Source organism: Magnolia sinica, chromosome 14, assembly GCF_029962835.1.
Source record: "Magnolia sinica isolate HGM2019 chromosome 14, MsV1, whole genome shotgun sequence".
Taxonomy (NCBI): domain Eukaryota; kingdom Viridiplantae; phylum Streptophyta; class Magnoliopsida; order Magnoliales; family Magnoliaceae; genus Magnolia; species Magnolia sinica.
The window spans coordinates 29,259,011-29,282,541 of NC_080586.1; the positions used below are offsets into that span (position 1 = coordinate 29,259,011).

Sequence of the window (23,531 nt, forward strand, 5' to 3'; positions counted from 1 at the left end):
AAGCAGATCTGAAACTCAAGTAGGCCACACGAATGGAAACAGTGAAAAGTGGTTGTCTACCATTCAAAATTTAATGGGCTCAACCATGGTGCTTATATGCCATTCAGACAATTCATGAACTCGACTGTTCATGGTGTCATTACCACTCTGAAAAATTAAAAGAACAAAAATATTAGCATGATCCAAAACTTATACAATCTACAAATGTTTCAATAGTAGGCCTATAATCTCTATTATTTTCTATTATGTGGCTCACTTAAGCTGAGACCTGCTAATTTTTCTAGCTCATGTCATAAAATGATTTGGCAAAAATTAGTGAATAAGATAAATTTCTCACAAACACCATAGTGGGCCTGCCTAACTTGGGACCCCTGATCATTGACCGCCACTTTGTCTGCCACATAACTGAAAGGCATTTTAGCCTTTTATAAAATATGGTTGTAGAGCCATATGCAATTGCAACCTCTTATAATGACATGCCGTAAATTTGATAACTAAGCGAAGTGGTAAGCAGATTACTTCAAATAACTCAAAGTACGTGGTTTTTAGCAAATAGACCGAAATAGGCAGCTTTTTATTAAACAGCTCAAAATTTATTTTTATTTTTTTTTTCAAATTATCCAGTGGCATTTCACTTCATCACCTTATCCAATGCCGGTAAGGGAAAACTCTTGTAAGCGGTGAAGCCTCCATCCACCACCAGATTGTGACCACTCACATACTTTCCATCGTCCGATGCGAGATAGAGGGCCGCCTTCGCGATGTCCTCCACCTCGCAATTTGCTCCTTTCAGCTCGCCGTTCCCATAAATAATCTCCGTCACCCGTCCCACATCAAGCCCGGGGTAAAACTCCATTATCCCGGACACTGCCATCGGTGTGGGCAGAGCAGGAGGCGAAATGCAATTCACCCGAATTCCGTTCTTGCAGAGCTCTGCGGCGACTGACTTCACAATCCCTACAACGGAAAACTTGGAGACTTAGGAATTGTTCGCAAGCCCGCCCAAGATCCCGACCACGCTCGCTGTGCAGAGTATGCATCCTGTTTGGCGTGGGACCATGACGCGGGCCGCGTGTTTGATCCCCGTGATCACGCCGCGAACATTGATGTTCATGACCCGGTCAAATTCTGCCAAGTCAAGATCTACGATTCCAGAGAGGCCGGGGCCGGCGATCCCAGCATTGTTGTACATGACGTCAAGGTGACCATGTTTTGAGACAGCAAAGTCGACGGCGCCAGAGATGTCGGATTCTTGGGTGACGTTGCAATGAACAAAGGCGGCATTTGGTCCAAGCTCCGTCACTGTTTCTTCCCCGAGTTTTTGTTGGATGTCGGCGATGATGACTTTGGCGCCATTGCGGATGAATTCCGTCGCTGTAGCTTTTCCAATGCCGCTTGCCCCGCCGGTGATCAGAGCCACCTTGCCAGCCAACCTGTCGTGAGAAGCAAAATGTGACAACATATACTCTCTAATAATAGTGTACATGCTGGTCGATCTGAACCATCTCATCTCTCGCCCGCTTCTTGGACCGCTCCTTCAAAAATCGACAGTCAGGACTCATGTATCAATGAACAGTGAGCCTGAGCAAATTTATACTTTATATATATTGAGAATACCAGTTTCATATTATTAATCCCCATTATCGCCATTCCCTGCGATAAAATTAGGGGGAGTTATGTGTGATTTGTACATATAGGCATAGTGTATTTGAAGATTTGCATATATGTATGAAAAAGATTTTTCGATAACCGTAGTTGGAGTGTATCGTATGGCGTCGGTATTGCTTAAGCAACCGATGAAGGAGCAATCATGTGCGAACGGTTACATGATAAGTGGCAAGAGGAGAAGCAAATTGATGGATCAAAGCTATAAATAGAAGAAACTAGGAAAATCGCTTCATACCAACCCAAACAAACCAAATCTATCTTTCAAATTATCCTTTCAATTTACTAGTTAATTTACATTTCATAGTGTAATCTTATACTTTTCATGTTAAGCAAGTTACTTTTTCTCAATGTAATCTTTTAATTTTCAGCCTACTATTTACATTCCGTGGTGTAATCCACAACTAGTAATCTTTATCTATAATTTGATTCTATGCTCGTGCGCTGGATTCAGTTCATCAATCGAAAAGGTGTTCCGCTATTGTTCTTTACGACCGACTTTAAGAATCCATTTCTCATTTCCATTTATCTATATTGAAGAGTTCTTTCACACGGAAGGAAAATGTGCAACCCATCATCAGAGGATGAACCCCACCCTCTGAATATCGTCTGATCTGATTTTACACATTGAGCAAGTGGTTGAATAGATGACCGATCTCACTAGATCTTGGTCATACACCACATGTTTGCCTATCTTGGCGCTTGGGGTTATTGTTATTCAGTTTGAATTGAAGCCACAATTTCAATCTTGGTACGCCTGCGTACTCATAGTGCCGAAAACAGCAACAAACAAGTTTTTGGCATGCCAAGTGGGACACTCTCTCTAACTTACTAGTGTAGTATTGCCAAACATGAATAGAAGAAGTGCTCGTATTGAAGAGGTCAATCCATCTACCCAAGTGCACCACCTCCAGTCGAGGACATGCCAGTTTCAATGGCCCCTGAAGCATTAAACTTAAACAATAGTCTAACACCTACTTCTGGGGATCAGGGAGGAGCATCAACTTCCCAAACTATTCTTCCAAACGAGGTAGCTGTTATATTCCGAGATGTTAGATGAGCATTCAACTTGTGCAAGAGTATGGAAGGGCTCAGGGAAAGCAATTCCGTATTCAAGCTGATCGATATATGTCTAGCTAAACTGAAGTCATACATTGATTGATAACTATTATGACCGAATGAACACCATTTAAAACGCAATACAAATCTGAGGGAAGTTCTATCGGCAATGCAGCTCTGCTACCACCCATGCTGCCTCCACAACGTAATCCACCACTAGTTCCTGCTCTGGAGATGAGGAATGTGCCACCTCCTATAGAAGTTAGGGGACCGAAGCGAGAGGCTAGGAACTTTATACTTGAGAATAGGAATCAACGACTGCCAAGATGATTTAATCCCTAACAGCTCCCTAGATTCCAGGATAATGCGAATCGATTTGGTCCCGTTTACCCACCAGTCTTAAAACCTCAGTGGATGGATCGTGATCAGATTTTACAAATTATCCAAGAGGTTGCCTGCCAAGTACTCAGGTACAACACTTTCCTAGTGTATCATAAACCATACCTCGAATGAATAGATTAGCAACATCCATTGCCAAGCAACTATCGACTGAATTTTTTCTTATTTTCAGGCGAGCTCGGTCAATCGACCATCGAACATGTTGATCGGCTTGTAATCTATTGCGGCAAATTGGCCAACAATGACTATTATAAATTACAATTGTTTGGACATTCACTAGCAATAGTGGCCTTCACATGGTACTCAAACTTGTTACCAGACTCAATACACACTTGGCAAGAGATGGAAGAAAAGTTTCATGCTCAGTTCTTCTCTAATAACAGGGAAATTAGTATAGCCGATCTTGCACATTTTCCGTAGTTGCCTAGAGAATATTGTGAGAGTTATATCATGTGGTTTAAGCGAGCGAAGAGCCGTTATAAAGTTGTCATGATCGATGCTGAATTTGTGCAACTTGTATAAGACGAGCTTTAATATAAACTTCGTAAGAAATTCATAGGTACAGAGTTCGTGGACTTTTACGACCTGATTAAAAAGGTCTCTCGCCACGAAGAACTCCTATAAGAAGGATCCATGCAAAAGAACTTGTCATTAGAGATGCATTATAACGACCAAAACAAATTACAAGATCACAATTGCAAAAGTGGTGGCTAAAAAGCCACGAGAGTGTTCCACACTGGTTAAAGCATAATCGACCACTTCGACCGTACAGAAAGCTCAGAAGGTTTATACCTTTGACATTAGTAGAGCTAAAGAAATATTTGACATTTTGTTTGCCAAAAATTTATCAAAATGCCTATGAATCATAAGATACCCTCGGCCGATGAGTTACAAAAGATCAAATATTGCAAATGGCATGGAACCCGGTCTCATTCAATTAACAAATGTGTCATGTTCAGGAATGTTATCTAGGATTACATTGATCGTCGATTACTGAAGTTTCCCAAAAAAAAAACTGAGAAAGTAATGATGATCAATACAAATTCATTCCCATCCAATCTCGAAGTTAACATGGTCACGACCAATTTGAGGAATCAGTCGGAACTAAAAGTTGATCTTAGACTAGGCAATCAATGGAAAGTATCACATCGACCAACTCAAGGGCATCAATGGCCCCACATTCGAATGATAGTCGGTTGAATGGCATTAGGAGAACTAATCGAGGTTCACAGCTATGCGACTAATGTGCTCGAAGGACTATTTATGGATGGGGAGACCCTCCTAAGCAATATGTGGATGTCATTACATGGCCCCTCGACCAGCTAGAAGTCATGACTACCACCAACTGCAACAAATGACTCACAATCACTGCTCGGAAAGGGAGCCACTAGCCCAAAAGATGGTCAAACCCCTTACAACATGTGAAGGAATACGGAAATGAGTCACACACATGAAGTTCCCAGCAGTACCAGAAGAATTGACATAGACCCAAAAATGCCAATGGCAGAGGCATCAGATTGCGTTAAGAAGAAAATCAGAGGAGAATGTAATACTTCCTCGATCAAAAGTAAGTTTGCCTAGGCCTTTCTAGAGGATCCTAGTACTTGAGGGCCAGGTGGCGGTGAATATCATAGAAGCAGTACTATAATATCCCGTGCTACAAAATCAGGACTCAAATGGTCTTAATAAAACTGATCGGTTGATGAGTCCTAAGGAGGAAGATAGTTGCGGTAACTTGTCAGACTACCTCAGCTATAATGTTTCCCAATGGATGAATGGTTGGCCAACGAGCTATCATCAACCACTGAAGCACTGACAATCACCTCATCTGATGACCCTTCATTCAAGCTTGCGGTCGATGAATGTGCAAGTCAGATAAAAGAAGTAGACCCTGAAACACTAAGGGGGTAACTTCCAAGCAATGAAATTGTGTTTGGGACATTGCCACTAGTGGTATTTCATTGCAACATGGTCTTTACATTGCCATCTAGTTTTCAAGCTAGACCTATTCAAATGAATAAGATGGCGGGTGATGTGGAAAAGTATATCCCCCTAGTGATAATACAACATGCTTATTTTCCATTCGAAGAAGATGTTAGAACTGAATCCAAGGCTTATGAAGTGCCACCTATCAACAGCATCACAGTAGAGGCAGGGCATGCATCTGAAAGGGTAATCAATGATAAGCCTACCCATGGCATGATGCATCATCTCAAACCATTGTACAGATCGACTCACCTCGAAGGGTGCCCCATTACCAGAATTCTAGTCGACAACGGGGCCTCTGTTCTTCTGTTACCATTAAGAATGATGGAAAAATTGAAAAAAAAAAAAATCCTCAACCGATCTGATTCCATCCGAAGTGACCATCAATAAGTTCCTTGGTCATGTCGCGAATACTCAAGGTGTTTTATCGGTCGACCTGACTGTAGGGACCAAGATGGTATTAACACTATTTTTCATGGTTGACACCTCATCGAGTTATAATGCATTATTGGGGATGGATTGGATTCATTAATTCACATGCATCTCGTCCTCCCTATGCCAATAAGTAATTTTCTAGAATCAGGACAAGGTCGAGCTAGTCCTACCCTACATTAAACCTTTCTTGGCTACCTTGAATGCCAATGAGGCTTATTATTATAAGAAAGAGGTATGACCGATCGAGTTCACTAGGAGGAATAAGTTTGGTCTCCCAACCAGAATATCAATAAAGAAGAACCTGGACAGTATTGTGTAAGTTATCCCATAGGTGACACGAGTAAGTGACACCTTATAGAGGGACATTGTTCCTTATCAATTAGTTCCGTGTTGTACTATCAAAGAGATCCCATGATCAGAACGCTAAGTAATGAGGTCAACTAGGACGACTTCACGACCAAAATAAGAAGGCTAAAAAAAGCCTGAAAGAAATAGATGATGGATGCCTTTTGAATATGACCGATATGGAGGATTTAGCCAAAGAAGATGACATCGAGCTTAAGGAGGCTCCTTATGAGATTGAAGACTCTCAACCCCAAGTTCAAGATCCATTAGTCGAAATAAATTTAAGGACCGAAGAAGCCCACATTCATCAGTGACTTGTTGGAGCCTTATGAAAAGGAACGATTGCTGAAGTTACTTCATGAGTTTTCTGATTGTTTTTCATGGGATTATCATGAAATCTCAGGGCTCGATCAATCTGTAGTTAAGCATTGCCTACCCATAAAGGAAGGTTATTAGCCGCACAAGCAGCTGCCTAGGTGGATGGCAGCTGAAGTCACCCGCAAGATTAAGAAAGAGATCGAGAGACTCTTGAAGACTAGTTTTATTCGGCCTATCAAATACGTTGAATGGATGTCGAATGCATTTCCAGCAATAAAAATGAATGATAAGTTGAGAGTCTACATTGATTTTAGGAACTTAAATTTGGCTACGCCAAAGGACGAATACCCCATGTCAGTGGCCGATCAACTGATCGATTGGGCTGTCGATCATAGAATTGTGTCCTTCATGGATGGACACTCTAGGTATAATCAAATCTACATTACATTGGACAATGTCCCAAAGATGACATTCAGATGTCCTAGTTCACTACGAACCTATTGTTGGATAGTAATGCCTTTTGAACTTTAAAATGTGGGAGCTACGTATTAGAGGGCAATGGATGGTATCTTCCATTATAATAATCAAACATTTCATGGAGGTTTATGTGCATGATGTAGTGGTCAAATTGGCCAATATAAAAAACATCTGGTCCAATTACATAAGTCATTCGAGTGTTTGAGGCTCCACAAATTGAAAATGAACCCCCTTAAATGCACTTTTGGGGTCTTAGCTGATAATTTCTTGGGATTCCTTGTACATTAGAGAGGAATCAAGATAGATCGGAATAAGGCTCGAGCTATCATCAATGCGCGACTACCTGGAAACAAATCGGTACTGCAAATGTTCTTGGGCCAAGTTAATTTTATAAGGAGATTTATATGTAACTGTGCAGGTAAGACTAACATCTTCTCTCCACTAATAAATTGAAGCAGGGTTCTGAATTTGTTTGAGAGGTAGAGCACCAGTTGGCCTTTGATAAAATTAAGGAGTACTTGATAAGGCCACATGTTTTGATGCCATCAATCGAGCATCGATGCTCAAGCTATACGTCGCAGATTCAACAGAGTTGATTGGAGCTCTCTTAGCACACTATGATGATATGCGGAAAGAGTGTGCTATCTACTACTTGAGTCGAACGTTACTCTACACCCAGAGGTGGTATTCCATTATAGAAAATTTGTGTTTGCCATTGTACTTCATGGCCACTAAATTAAGACATTATTTGCTAGCCGAAAGAGTAAATGTAATAGCAATGACTAATTTGGTGAAATATAGTTGAATTGGCCGATTTTGAATGAACGAATTGAAAAATGGGTACTACCTTTATCTGAGTCTAATCTCCATTACGTTCCACAGAAGGAAGTAAAAGGTCAGGCCAAAGTCATTTTTTTTGCTGACCACCCCTCTGATCTGAACGAGCATATTCCCCCAGACATCTTGGATTTATATTGTGTATAATTAACGTAATGCAAACTTATCTTCGATGAGTCAAGAACACACGATGCATCGAGTGATGGAGTAATCTTGATCGCCCTTAATGGAAATCGACAGGAATTCATATTTCAGTTGGAATTTTGCTATACTAATAACCAGGCCAAGTATGAGGCCATGATATTCGGCTTGGAGTTATTATTAGAATTAGGTGCAAGGACTTCGATCATTATAGGGGATTTGAAATTGGTGATTAATCAAATGATAGGATTGTTTAAATGTACTAGCATGATTTTATTGCCATAATATGCCCTAGCAACCCAAATGCTCGACTTGTTTGAAGAAGTGGAGTTGATGCATGTCACCTGAGAACACAACACAGATGCTAATGAAATGACACATCTTGCTGCAGGGCTCGACTCCTTAAGACTATGCTTGTGGCATGCGCGCCTGGACCACATGAGTGAGCAGGGTATGAAGGTTCTTCATTGTTGTTTAATTTCTCATTTTAAAAGTTTTCATTTAGATATATATAAGCATTGCACATACGGGAAACAACCAAGTTTAAGCTTTTAAACCAGGAAACATGTTAGTAAATGTCAACTAGATTATGTGTATTCAGATATGTGGGTACCGTCACCCATTATTTCTGTTATCATTCTTTGTTACATTAATTGATGACTTCTCGAGGAATATTTGGGTTTATTTTATAAGACATAAATTTAATATTTTTGCTACTTTCAAGACATGGAAAGTAATGGTTGAAAATTAGACAAAGCAAAATTTAAAATTTCTCAAGGCATAACAATGGAAACTTTACTTCAAGGGAGTTTAATCAATACCGTAAGAGTAAGGGGACAGTGAGGCATAACACAGTTGAAGCACACACTAGAGAAAAATGGTATGGTTGAACATATGAATCAGACTCTTTTGGAAATAGCTAGGATTATGTTGAATAATGCTAAGTTGAGCAATGAGTTACGAGCAAGGGCTGTCTCTACGGCTTGCTATTTAGTGAATTAATGTCCATTTACAATTATCAATTATAAAATTCTAAAAAAAGTATGTAGTAGTCATGTGGTTGATTATTCGGGACTACAGATATTTGGTTGTGATGCTTACTCTCATGAATCGTCAGTTGAGAGAGTTAAGCTAGACTAAAGGGCCAAGAAGTGTACTTTTGTCGGATATAAAGATGGGATGAAAAGATACAGATTGTATCACTAGGTTTCACGAAAAATCATATTTAGTCAGAACGTCAAGTTTGATAAAGGTTCCTTATTCCAGAAGGATTATGATAAGGAAATGAAAAAAAAAATCAATTATTGATGTTGAAATAGACAAAGGTGAAGTACTTGAAGAACTTACACCGCAGATTGAGATATAGGAAGAGGTGGCTGCACCACCTGTTAGTAAAAATCCACCAAGGGATCGCCAGTTATCTGTAAGATACAGGGATGATTTAAACATTGTATTTTCTCTCATTATAGATGAGGGGGATCCATCTACTTTTTAGGAAGCATTAGAAAACAGAGATGTAGAGAAGTGAAGTGTAATGATACATGATGAGATGAATTCTCTATACAAAAATGAAAGATGAGAGCCGATGAAGTTGCTCATTAGGTGGAAAGCAATCAGATGCAAGTGCATTTATCGGAAGAAACTGGATAGGTACAATGTCATGCGGCTAGCAAAGGGTTATGCTCAAAATGGGGGTGTCAACTTCAGTGAGATATTCACACCATTGTTAAAAACAGGTATTTATTAGATTTGTATTAACTTCAAATGACTAATACAATCGGAATTGGAACACTTATATATGAAGATTGCATTTTTACATGGGGAACTAAAATATCATATTTACATGAAGTAACCTAAAAGGTTCGAGGTGCAAGGAAATTAGAATATAATTTGTAGATTAAAGAGGTCGTTGTATGGCATAAAACAGTTGCCTAGACAGTGATATAAGAAATTTAATTCTTTCATATTAAGTCAATAGTTTATCAGAAGTGAATTCGATCATTGTTTCTACTTTAGAACAGAGTGGTAATGAATTCATTTTTCTAGTATTATATGTTGATGATATATTTATCACCAACCATATCATATGTCTGCAATCAACATAGTCAAGGCTCAGCTATCCATCACATTTGAGATGAAAGATTTAGGGGATGCAAAGAGGATTCTTGGCATCAATATTGTCAGACCTATATCCTGGCTCGTACCATTTCGTAGGCTTCTGCAGTCCTCTCGGTCGATTCTAGCGACCCGCAATCTATAACCGACGTTTGCGCGTGATCTTGAATCATATTCCGTATTCCAGAATTAGCTCCACCCGAGACTTGTACCCTTGCGACCGCGCCGTCGCCACTGTTCTGACGCCGTGTCTCGCGCACCGATGCGATACCCGAGCCAGGAGATGTAGGCTCGCGTTTAGTTCAAGGAACACACCGCACTTTATAATCCCAAGAGAAAACATCACATCAATCACCTCACTTGTCAAAGTACATCCATCACTCAACCATTACTCTATCTCATCCCTAAGTACAAAAGCAACCCCAAAAGTCAAACTTTCCATCACTTCACCCATCCCTCTCGCCCATCCATCACTTACCCATCTCTCTCTTACAACCTCTCTCTCTCTCATCTCCCTCTCATTCTCCCAAGCAACCCACGTCCAAGCTCCATGGGAAAGTGCTTGTGTGGCCCACCTTCCTACCTCCCATCTCCACTATCCAAGCTTCATCTCAACTCTTAAACCTTGTTCCTTTAAAGCTAAAGATAAGGAATCTAAGAAGATCAAAGGTGGGTGATTTTATGTTTTGATTTTGTGATTTAAGGGACCACTTATGGTGGGACCCATCTTGATGTATGCATTGTATAGGGAGGAGGGCCCATAGAGGCGGGGTCTCTCCCCTTCTCACCGATCTCTCTCTCTCTCTCTCTCTCTCTCTCTCTCTCTCTCTCTCTCTCCCCTTCATTTTATGGTGATGATGAGGCCATGTGGCCCACCTGAATGGACCCCACCCTGAAGTATGTATTTTATCCAAGCCATCCACCAAGTGGGCCCACATAGGTGGTGAAATCCCACTACGGCGTGAGTGTGATGGTGTATGATGGACGCTGCTGCCAGCGTCCAGAGAACGCTGCAGCAAGTAGCGTCTAGCTTGCTTATAGTAGAAAGGAGTGTGGGACCCACAACAGGCCCCACCCATGATGCATGTATTTAATCCACACCGTCTACCCTATTTCCCAGCTCATTTTAGGCGTTGAGCCGAAAAATGAAGCCCAACCGAATCTCTAGCGGGCCATAATGCAGAAACTAGCAATTTTGGGTGATTTAATCTATTAAGGCCGGCTATGATGTTTCTGTGAGTCAAAATATGCTGAATATTGGCTTATTAGATGCGTCCCGGGCCATAGAATCTAGCTAATGGGGTGGATCCTCCTGATATGGGCCCCACCTATCAAAAACCACTAGAAAACATAATATATATATATATATAATAAATACAGCTGACGCTGTTGCTGCCAGCATCCTGAGGACGCTGCAGCAAGCAGCGTCCTGCTGCTTGGAATGTAGGCAGGTACGGTGGGCCCCACCATAGGTCCTACCATGTTGCGTGTTGAACATCAACATCGTCTATTTGATGGGCCCCCTTTAATTATTAGAATATCCCAAAAATCAGCCGTACATGGGGCTCGGGTGGTCCACACCACCAAAAGTAGTAGTGGATTGAACGTCTACCATTGAAACCTTTTTGAGTCATAAAAGTTTTGGATCGATATGAAATCTATTTTTCCTCTTTATTCAGGTCTTTATGACCTTATGTACAGATGGGATGGAAATAAACATTATGGTGGGCCCCACATGGGACCCACTGATGTAAGTGTTTTACCCACACCATCCCCACGTGTGGGAAGTGAGACAGCTAGTGTACCTCACTCCAGCCATTTAGCTGCTGAGTGACATCACCAAGCTTTAAGGGTCCCACCATGGTATGTGTTTCATCCCACCATCCATCTAGACGATGGGGATGATCGTGATGTATATGTTTTATCCACACCATCCAGATGGGACGATGGGCCTTCCCACGATGTATGTATTAGATCTAAACCATATGTCCATTGTGGACCCACCTTATATGTGTTTTACCGAAGCTGTCCACCTGTTTTACTAGCATTGACACCACCACAATGTATTTATTTCATCCACATCATCCAGATTATGCTGGACGGTGCTAGATAATGTTTGGTCAGTGTTGTCCAATGTTTAGACGGTGCAGATTTACATGGACAGTGTTTGGATGGTGTTGTCAAATGTTTGGACAATGCCGATTTACATAAACAATGTTTGGCAGTGCTAATCATCATTAGTGAGCCATGTGCCCCATAGAATGATAATGTACAGTGATAAACATGTTACACCTGCAACTATTGAAATGATTTTTGGTATAACCCAAGCTCTCACTTGAGGCTCATTGGTGCGGCCCATTAATGCGGCCCACTTGATGTATATGAGGCCCATTGGTGCGGCCCATTGATGCGGCCACTTGATGTATATGAGGCTCATTGGTGTGGCCCCTTGAGCGGCCCATTGCTATATATACATTAGGCCCATGTGAGCGACTCATTATGATGTATATTAGGCCCATGTGAGCGGCCCATTGTAATGTATATTAGACCCATATGATGAGGCCCGACTTGATGTATATGAGGCCCATGAGTGAGGCCCAGTGTGATATATGTGTGGTTCATATGTGAGGCCTAATGTGATGTATGTATGGCCCATGGGATGCGGCCTGCTTTAATGTACATGAGGCCCAGGTTTGAGGACTGCTTGATTGTATTAGGCCCATGTGATGCGGCCTACTTGATGTGTATATAGGCCCACGTAATGCGGCCCATTGTGATGTATTTATGGTCCATTTGATAAGGCCCATTGTGATGTATTTGTGGCCCGTATGGTGAGGCCCAATGTGGTGTATATGTGGCGCTTGAGTGAGGCCCAATGTGATGAATGTGTGGACCGATGTAATGTGTGATTTCACTATAATGCATGTAATGATGTTTATGTGGGCCACTGCTTGGGAGCAATGTTGGTTAAATGTCCACATTGATGGTCAATGATGGTTAGATGTCCACATTGTGACCTTCCCTTGGGCCCATTATGAGGCCCATTCTTGTTATGAGTAGGCTGTCTAGGCCCATCCTTGATAAGAGGAGACTACACCATCATCTTATAACATGCTTAGTATAGCTTCACGATCCATGTCCATACGCATCATATGTATGCTTGATATGAGGAGTGATTGATCATAGCACATGCCATTGGGCAGATTATTATGGAACTCCCTAATAGGAGGAGTTGTCCACATGAGCGCGCAGTACGTGCATGTTTGATGCATGACTATATGGTATGACTCATGCATCTCGCATTTTCTGATATGAGCACCGTACGCCCTAGCGACATCAGGGCCGTAGCCTCTACAGGCAGATCGTGGATGGCCAGATGGAATACCGAAAATCTATTCTACATTGGGTGCTATAGATATCCCTGGGTGAAATTCTCTAAACCCTCTTGGTTCCAGAGGTTGCTCCAACATCTAAACCGAGTGGATGCATGAGCGCATGAAGACTGTATACCATTAGGCCGCATCTCCCACAGTTTCGTGGTCGGTTGGAAGGGGGTGTGGCCTAACCTACCTGAGAGGAGGGGGCAAAGCTAGGCTAAGTTTAACCAGCTCGAGGAATGGATCCACTATCGACGAGTCGGGCCCGATATTGGCAGGTGGACAGTGAGGTCTCTTCCACTCACCTTGTTATGTGCGATGTGAAGGCAATCTGGCTTGGAGTGTACCAGACCCCGGTGATGATCCCAGAGATGTACGGTATGATATGTGGACTTATCAACCAGGAGTTGCATACTCAGCATTTTACCCATTCATTTATTCATTCACTATCCACTCGGGCTTGTGGTGCGTAACTAATTGGTATGTATACCTTCACAATGGCCACAATTTTGGTTGGGGCGCGCGACTAACCTAAGATCAGGAGTTTACAACATTGTGTCTGACTATCTAAATTTAGGTATGAGAGCGGTTTAGATAGAATTTCCTTGTCATGGACCCCATAGCCTGCGATACTATGTACTATCATCCCGACTTCACTCCAGCTTAGTCATTTCATTCGCATCGTATATTACATTACATTCGTGGCATATGGCATTTTGGGTTGCTATGTTTCTGCACTTACATGGCTTAAACGGACTTAGCAAGATTTACATATTATTTTACATCCTCAGTATACGATATTGGCTTATTACGTTTTTGCATCGCTTAGCCTCGATATGGCCGTTAGCATTCATGTCTTGCATCGCATAGCCTTGGTATGGTTGATAGTATTCATGAATTTACCAATATGTTTCTGCTTACTCTGATATCGTATGATTCATGATCTTGTCAGTATCTCCGACATTGTATGATTATGGCATTGTATTTGTGTGTGTGGCACTTATCTTGTGCACACACTTTCACCACCCTCTAAGCTTTTTATAATCTTATGCATGATAGATGCGTGTAGGTGGCGTTAGGTTGCAGCAACATGGAGCTTGGAGCACGCAGCGTCTTCTGGAACTTTAATTTTGACATATGTATTTCCCTTTCTGCATTGTATTCAAATGTTTATATTAGTAGATATGTGATGATGATGTCGCCTTTACGATTTGGGTAAACTTGTGGTTAAGCTTCTTATGAGACAAATGTATATTGGAAAATCCTCCTTGTAAGATCACAGGATCAAAATCTAGCGTATGGGTACTGGGAGCCGAGAATGGGGTACTACGGAGGCTGTCAGCACTAAATTCGGCAATCAAAAATTTTGTGAGCCCGATTTTCAGGTTTGGAGCGTGACAAATATACATAGAGACAAAGAAATGAGAAGGTTATGCTTATCTTAGGAGGAGTATCTTGAGAATGTCTTGGTCAGGTTTAAACTAGAAAAAGCTAAATCGATTATCACACCCCACGTTGCTCACTTTTGGATTTTTTCAGAATAGTGTCTTACGTTAGATGAAAAAAAGTGGTATATATTTCATTTGCCCTACTCAAATGTGGTTAGTAGTCTTATGTATGTTATGGTCTAGTATAGACCGAATATTTCATATATGATTGGTGTTGTGAGCAGATATATGTCAAATTTCAGTAAGCAACATTGAGAAGAAGCAAAAGGGTTACTTTGTTATATATGAGTTATGCTAGACTATGTCTTATATTTTAGAAATTTTGAGGAGAAACAATTAAGGTATGTGGATGCATATTATGTAGGGAATGTGGATAATTGAAGGTCGACTTCTAGTTACTCGTTTATATTAGCAGGTAGAGCTATCAGTTGGATATCAAAGCTTCAATCTATGGTTGTACTTTTCATAACCAAAGCTAAATACATGGTAGTGATCGAAGCATTGAAGGAAGTTGTTTAGTTGAAAGGGACGATGAATGAGTTGGGCTTCAGCAGGAAAGTGTGCTTGTGCATTGTGACAACAAGACGCTATCAGTTGGCAAAGAACTCGGTGTATCATTCTTGAACTAAACACATTAATATTCATCATTATTTTATCGAGCAAATATTAGAGGAATGAAGTGTTACTCTTGAGAAGATTTACATTAGTGAGAATCTGATAGACATGCTTATGAAAGTGGTTCTTGCAGAGAAGTTCATATTTTACTCAATTTTTTAACACTTGACAAAGAATAAATAAAGCCAAGGTGTGCACAAAAAATGACGACAATGGTATTACTATGAAGATGATTAGAAATGGTGATAGCAACTTGGAGTGGTGGGGCTTGAGAATTAATGTCGACGTGGAGATTGATGATTGAGTGTTTTAATCTTATACAAAGAAGGCAATTTTTAGTTCGATTAAAGCTTCTATCGGTTTGACTGAAAATTTCAGTTTTGACCCTTTACTCGCTGTGATATTTTGCTCAATTTTGGTTCGACACTCAATCCAACTGAGGAATGTCAGTTTTGTTCAGTCTGACCAAAGGTTATATCCAGTCTAACCGATTGGAATGCGTTAGTGAATGGTTTTGTTTTTTAATCTTGTATGGGGTTTTTAAGTACGCTTGTAATCGTGATTAAGATAATACAGAATGTGTAGAGAGCTTGAGAGCTAAGGGTTTTGAAGGGAAAAATTAAGGTTTCATCTATAAGTTATTCCATCTCTTGTAGTCTTTTGATTGTAGTGGATCCATCTATAAGTTACTTTGTGTCATAGTATTTTTCTTGCAAGGGTTTTCCACGTAAAATCTTTGTATTATCTGTATTTGCTTACAAATTTATTTTTTTTCTTATTACATTGTTTGATTTGATCATTTAATGTTTCTTACATGCTCAACTTCATCCTATTATTTCTTGTAATATGGTCTCCTTTACTTTTGGATTTGGCTCATTTTATAACTCACCTGACGGGATGAGGTAGACTTCCTGGAGGTGGAACCACACCATCTCCAGCGGTGATGAAATACCAGACTGATCGGCCAGCTGTACAAATGGTAATGCTTGTGTTTTATCCAATCCATCTATATGCCTTTTCAACGCATTTTAAAACATTAGAACCAAAAAAAAAAAGGTGGATCCAAAGTTCAAGTGGACCACACGACAAGAAACAGTTGGGATTCAACTCCTACCATTGAAAATTTCATTGGGCCAAGAAAGTTTTAGATCAAGGTGCTATTTGTGTTTTCCCTTTGCCCAGTTCTATGTGACCATATGAGCAGGTTGGATGGTCAATAAACGTCATCGCAAAGCTAGGAAGGCTTTAACCGTGGATGTCATTGTCCCCACTGTTTCCTATGTCATGTTCCACTTGTGCATTGAATCTGCCTGATTTTTGGGTTCATGCCCTAAATTGAGCAGCAGATAATACACACATCACGGTGGCCCCACGCAGAGCCGGGTCACGAGGGATATCCCGGTGACCGGGACCGGGTCAATCCGCATCCGTTCGATATTGACTCGAGAGCAGTGGAGCCAACGGACCCTAGTGTGGTGGCAGAGAACTTTAGCCGCAGCACACATGGAAGGGATAGCTACTAATCGAGACCGTTACATCTAGTGGGCCCTATCATGGATGGACCAGAGTTCAGTTTCCATACCTACAGTGCAATCCTGACCATTCCTTTGCCATGTTTTCCTCACCGAATGTCTACCACTAACCATTTTTTCTACATTCATTTTGAAGGCTACTAACGGTTTAATATGGACGTGGAAGGTCCCAATTGATGGACACTTCCCACCATATTCCAGTTCTTGGGATTAGCTAATGGTGAGTGCTACCTGGCAGACTCGGTCGAGAATCGCCTGATCTCATTCTCCACACTCCGTCCTTTCAAAGCAAGGTAACTTCTCCTGCAACGAACCCAGCTTAAATGATGATGATCCATGTCATGATGGTGGTGCAATTTACTATACGGTACCAGACATGCACTGGATCGAATTCAAAAGAAAAAGAATCCACAAAATCTAAATCTGATATCTTTATGTTTAAAAAATTAATTAATAATAATAATAAATAAATAAAAAATCTTATATCCCCTCTTAGTAATTACATAAAATGGAACTCGGATCCTTTACTTGCCACTAGCAAGGATTTCCTTCTTGTTGCAATGTGACTGGTGCAAATTATCACTGACATTGTCGGCACGACTGCATTAAATGCAATTAGTGATGACATGACCCAATTACATTGCAACAAGCAGGAAACCTTGCATGTGGCAAGCTAAGGATCTGGACTCAAATGAGTAAAAATGAATGAGTTTTTCATAATAGGTAAAAAAAGACTATCCTGAATACAAGCCCCATCATATTCTGATAGAGAGAGAGAGAGAGAGAGAGAGAGATCTAATGCTCTCCCACCACCTTTTTTATAATAGAGAGCCCCCAACATCTTTCTCCTCCTCATACGCGTGCTCCTTACGTGTGTACGACGTGCACACATGTGAGGTGGAGACGTGACCTCTCTCTCCACTTTCTATATACGTCACGTTGCTGCCATTTGGAGATGCTTTCACACGTGTGAGAAGTATGGTGCGGATAGAAGTGTGTTGAAGATGAATGGATGGAGAGACACTTTTGTTGATGGACAATCCTGATTGACGAGTGTGAGTGGGCTAGTGGGCCACATGGATACACAGCTGGACGGTCTTGATTGCCTCTCCTGTTTCTAATAAATAATCAACACACATCAGTAACTAACGTTGCCGGATTCTCTTTCACACAATTCCTACTATTTTAAAAAGAAACTAATGCACGCTGCTTCATAACGTTGACATGATACACGTTATGGATTCTCAACCTAACAGGCTTCCTTCTCACTCTCTGCTCACGTGGAGTGTCTGAGTTTAGGATAAGTTCAATGTACATATGATAGTTGCCTTTGTAATCTTGCGAATGAACCATCCAGATTAAGTCGTTGGTCATGTTGGACGGTTAGGTTTTGGGGACCGAATGGTCATGAAGATGGACGGCTAGAATTGATTGCGAGAGGTGATGGACGGTTGGAGGTTGGGTCCATCTTCCATTCCACGATGCCTTTTCTTTCCTTCTATTAGAAAAAAGTGCCTCACCTCTATTAAAGCTCTACTAGGTTAGGTTATTCCCTTTGTGACGGTCAGGTGCGGCGTGACCCGCTAGAAAAACTAAACCCATATGCTCGATGGGAAGAGTGCATGCTTTATAGTGAACCATCAAAATTGTATTTGAATGTACCATTAGATGGATTTAATGAGCAGGTGCATAGGATATAGTTTGGAGAATTTATAAATATAAAGTGAATCAACAATTAGGTAGCCAGTGAGGTAGGTTAGTACTAGAGAACGGTTTTAAAATGTAGATCAATTGGTGGATGAGGAGATATAAGGGTGTCATGGATAAAGGTATGTGAACCATTATAAGTCATGATGCATGGCTAAATTTTTGTAGGAAGATGTAATGGAGGCATGAATGGTTAGATAAAGTGTACGTATGTACGTATAAGAGAATATATGGAGTAAATTTTGGGTAAGTGATGTATAAATGGTCAAAATCAATGAAAGTGTTATTTTGGATGATCTCCGGTGGTCAAGCGAACGGTTAAAAGGCTAGATCCAACAATCATTAAGTATGTGATCTGACAAATTTTCAAATGGTCAAGTGTACATGAAGTTATATAGTTCAAAGTGTGTATGCCTTAAAATGCACTTAGGTTACTAAACTAAGAAATATCTCATGATAAAGTCATTGGGTTGGAATTTTAATGTTAGAAAGGTTTGTGCAAAGTCAAGGAGAAAAGCGATCGGGCTACTTAATTTGGATGGTGATCAAATATGTAGGTGGATATAATGCTCAAAGGGATGGTTTACCATGATGGGTGACCTACTATATGATAGGAATTTATGGATCACTAGGTCTAAGATTCTTAAGTCATCTCAAAAAGGTCGAATCGGCAAAAGATCAAGGCTATATGTTAAAATTCACAAAAGATCGTGCTCTAGAATACATGAAATAAACCAAAAAATAAGGAATAAAAAATAGAGCCTAACCATTGGAAGGATGAAAAAAATCAAGTTTCACGACATATTCAAACAACAACCCAAAAAATATTTGGAATATTACAAGCAATTAAATGAATTCTCATATTTCTCAGGGGTTCATCCAATGTGTGTTTATGCTACACAAATGCAGATATGGAAGGATACAATGACTCAAAAAGCCCACATTGAGGTACGTGCTTACTTTTACAGTGGCAACAATGCCTTGGTTGTTCGAGTTGTAAAAGTGTGTGACCTTATCTACTACGGAAGCTAAATATATTATAGTATGAGAAACTTACAAGGAATATTATAAATGAAGAGATTCTTTCAAGAACTTGGCTTCATACAAGATAATTATATTGTCTATTATGATAGTCAAAATTCCATCCGCTTTAGTAAAAATTCAAATCTTCATTCCAAGTCCATACACATAAATGTAAGGTATCATTGGATTTATAATTCTCTTAAAGAAAAGTTCCTACAACTTGAGAAGATATGTATCAATAAGAATGGTTCGGATATGCTGACCAAGCCCATATATAAAGAAAAACTTGAGTTTTGAATAAGCACGATAGGTTTTGTAAGGCCCGTATCCTGATACTGTACCGTTCCTTAGACTCTTGCGATCCTCCTCATTGAATCTCGGCAACCCGTGACCTATAGACAGCATTTGTGCGCGACCCTAAGTCGCATCCCATAGATCTGAGTTGACTTGACCTGAGACCTGTACCCTAGCGACCGCACCGTCGTCGCAATTCAAATGTCACATCTCACGCACCAATGCGATGCCCAGGCTAAGAACTGTAGGCCCACGTATATCTCAAGGAAACGTCGCGCGTTACGAATTCTAAGAGATTCCAGAGAATCTCTACCCACCTTTCACATCAACTAGTCAAGTACACATCCCATCACTAGCCATGCTTTCTTTCTCCCCAAGACAAGCAACCTATTCCCAAAGTCAACTCTCATATCACTCACACCCATCACTCCATCCCATCTCCCTTACATAACAACCACCCTCTCTCTCTCTCTCTCTCTCTCTCTCTCTCTCTCTCTCTCTCTCTCTCTCTCTCTCATTTTCTACCCATTCCCCAAGTGACCTAAAGAGAGAGAACGTCCAAGCTCCAAGAAGAGAAAAATAGCCAAGTGTGTGGCCCGCTTCCTAACCCAAAACTCACCATCTAACCCTTCAATCTTCATCATCCTCCATCAAAGAGAGAGCTTAGGATTCAAGGATTCCAAAGAGCTAAAGAAGAAGACCATAGATGGGTGTTTTGTAGGATTAGATTGTAATTTTAGTAATGAGCCAAGTGGGGCCTACCGATTGATGGTATGGATATTATTTTGGACCCAATGTGTGGCCAATGGCCCACCATGATTCATATGTTTAAACCATGATGGGGCCATTCTCCATGGACCCCACCATGATGTTTATTTGATAATCAACATGCAGTGGTCACCTAGACCCTCGATTTAGTGGTGGGGATGGTAGCCCCACATTGATATTATATTTGTAGGCCCACATCTGGTGGGACCCATTTGATGTATATGTTGTAATGCTTGGAGGGGAGCTCATAGTGACGAAGCTCCTCCCTCACACACACGATCTATCTCTCTCTCTCTCCCTCTATCTCTCTCTTTCCCTATTGATGGCCCACTTTGATGATGTGAATTTTATCCTCGTTGTCCATTTAAGCGGGCCAACCTGCTGTCCACATTTGGGTCCACCATGCTGCCCATTTTCGGGCCGGCCATGGGCAAAGGGAAAACACAAATATCGTCATGTTTTGGAGTGGGGCAGCCCACCACTACAAGAAAACCCACTTTTACTGACGAAAATTTTCGTCGCTAAATCCACTTTTTTCGTAGGTAAAAACTTTTACCGACGAAATTTTTCATTAGTAAATTCGTCAGTAAAAGACCGACGGTAAAGGCTTTTACCGACAAAAAAAGTTTCGTCGGCAAAGGTAAGGCTTTTACCGACAAATTTTTTCGTCGGTAAAAAATAAGCAAAAACTTTTACCAACGAATTGTTTCATAGGTAAAAATATTTACAAACGAATTTTTTCGTCGGTAAAAAATAAGAAAAAAATCTTTTATCGACGAATATTTTCGTAGGTAAAAATATTTACAAAACTTTTACTAACGATTTTTTTCGTCGATAAAAAATAAGTAAAAAACTTTTACCAATGAATATTTTCGTAGGTAAAAATATTTACAAAATGTTTACTGCCGAATTTTTTCGTCGGTAAAAAATAAGTAAAAAAAACTTTTACCGACGATTTGTTTCGTAGGTAAAAATATTTCACAATACTTTTACCTACGAAAATTTTTCTAGGTAAAAATATTTACAGAACTTTTACTGACGAATTGTTTCGTCGGTAAAAAATAAGTTAAAAACTTTTACCGACGATTTGGTTCGTAGGTAAAAGTATTTCACGATACTTTTACCTATGAAAATTTTCGTAAGTAAAAATATTTACAAAACTTTTGAGTTTAGGTTATAGGTTATAGGTTTAGGTTATAGGTTATATGTTATAAGTTAAAGTTTAGGTTATAGGTTAAGGTTTAGGTTTAGGTTATAGGTTTAGGTTTAGGTTAAGGTTTATGTTAATGTTGTAGGTTATAGGTTTAGGTTATAAGTTTGTGTTAATGTTGTAGGTTATAGGTTTAGGTTATAAGTTTGGGTTTGGGTTTAGGTTTAGGTTTAGGGATTTGATAATACATTTAGGTTTTAGGTTTAGGTTAAGGTCACAGGTTTAGGTATAGGTTATAAGTGTAGGTTATATGTTTAGGTTTAGGTTAGGTTATAGGTTAAGGTTTATGGAATTGAGTTTAGGTTATAGGTTATAGGTTCAGGTTATAGGTTATATGTTATAGGTAAAGGTTTAGGTTTAGGTTTAGGTTATAGGTTTTGGGATTTGAGAATAGGTTTAGGTTATAAGTATAGGTTTAGGTTAATGTTGTACGTTATAGGTTTAGCTTATAAGTTTATGTTAATGTTGTAGGTTATAGGTTTAGGTTTAGGGATTTGAGAATACATTTAGGTTTTAGGTTTAGGTTTAGGTTTTACGTTTAGGTTAAGGTTACAGGTTTGGGTTATAGGTTTAGGTTTAGGTTATAAGTGTAGCTTATAGGTTTAGGTTTAGGTTAGGTTATAGGTTAAGGTTTAGGGAATTGAGAATAGGTTAAGGTTTAGGTTTAGGAAATCGAGTTTGGGTTCGGGTTCGGGTTTAGGTTTGGGTTTTCAAGTTTAGGTTTAGGTTAACGAGTTGAGATTAGTATTAGGTGTATGTTTAGGTTTAGGGATTTGAGAATACATTTAGGTTTTAGGTTTAGGTTTAGGTTTTAGGTTTAGGTTAAGATTATAGGTTTAGGTTATAGGTTTAACTTAGGTTTAGGTTTAGGTTATAGGTTATAGGTTATAGGTTATAGCTTTAGGGAATTGAGAATAGGTTAAGTTTTAGGTTTAGGAAATCGGGTTCGGTTCAGGTTTAGGTTTAGGTTTTCAAGTTTAGGTTTAGGTTTAAGTTAGGGAGTTGAGATTAGGATTAGGTGTAGGTTTTGGTTTAGGAATTTAAGAATACATTTAGGTTTTAGGTTTAGGTTTAAGTTATAAGTGTAGGTTATAGGTTTAGGTTTAGGTTTAGGTTAGGTTATAGGTTAAGGTTTAGGGAATTGAGTTTAGGTTATAGGTTATAGGTTTAGGTTATAAGTTATAGGTTAAGGTTTAGGTTATAGGTAGGTTTAGGTTATAGGTTTTGGGATTTGAGAATAGGTTTAGGTTATAAGTATAGATCTAGGTTAATGTTGTACGTTATAGGTTTAGGTTATAAGTTTATGTTAATGTTATAGGTTATAGGTTTAGGTTTAGGTTTATGTTTAGGGATTTGAGAATACATTTAGGTTTTAGGTTTAGGTTTAGGTTTTACGTTTAGGTTAAGGTTACAGGTTTAGGTTTAGGTTTAGGTTTATGTTATAAGTGTAGGTTATAGGTTTAGGTTTAGGTTAGGTTATAGGTTAAGGTTTAGGGAATTGAGTTTAGGTTATAGGTTATAGGTTTAGGTTATAGGTTAAGGTTTAGGTTATAGGTTAAGGTTTAGGTTATAGGTTATAGGTTATAGCTTTAGGGAATTGAGAATAGGTTAAGGTTTAGGTTTAGGAAATCGGGTTTGGGTTTAGGATCGGGTTTAGGTTTGGATTTTCAAGTTTAGGTTTAGGTTTAGGTTAGGGAGTTGAGATTAGGATTAGGTGTAGGTTTAGGTTTAGGTTTTATGTTATAGGTTATAGGTTTAGGTTTTATGTTATAGGTTATAG

The 23,531-nt window shown here is 39.8% G+C and overlaps 1 pseudogene; it reads right to left on the minus strand.

Annotated features, from left to right (window-relative positions):
* Window positions 1-580: 580 nt before the first annotated feature.
* On the minus strand, window positions 581-17,536 carry LOC131225766 (momilactone A synthase-like; annotated as a pseudogene).
* Between the last annotated feature and the right edge of the window lie 5,995 nt (window positions 17,537-23,531).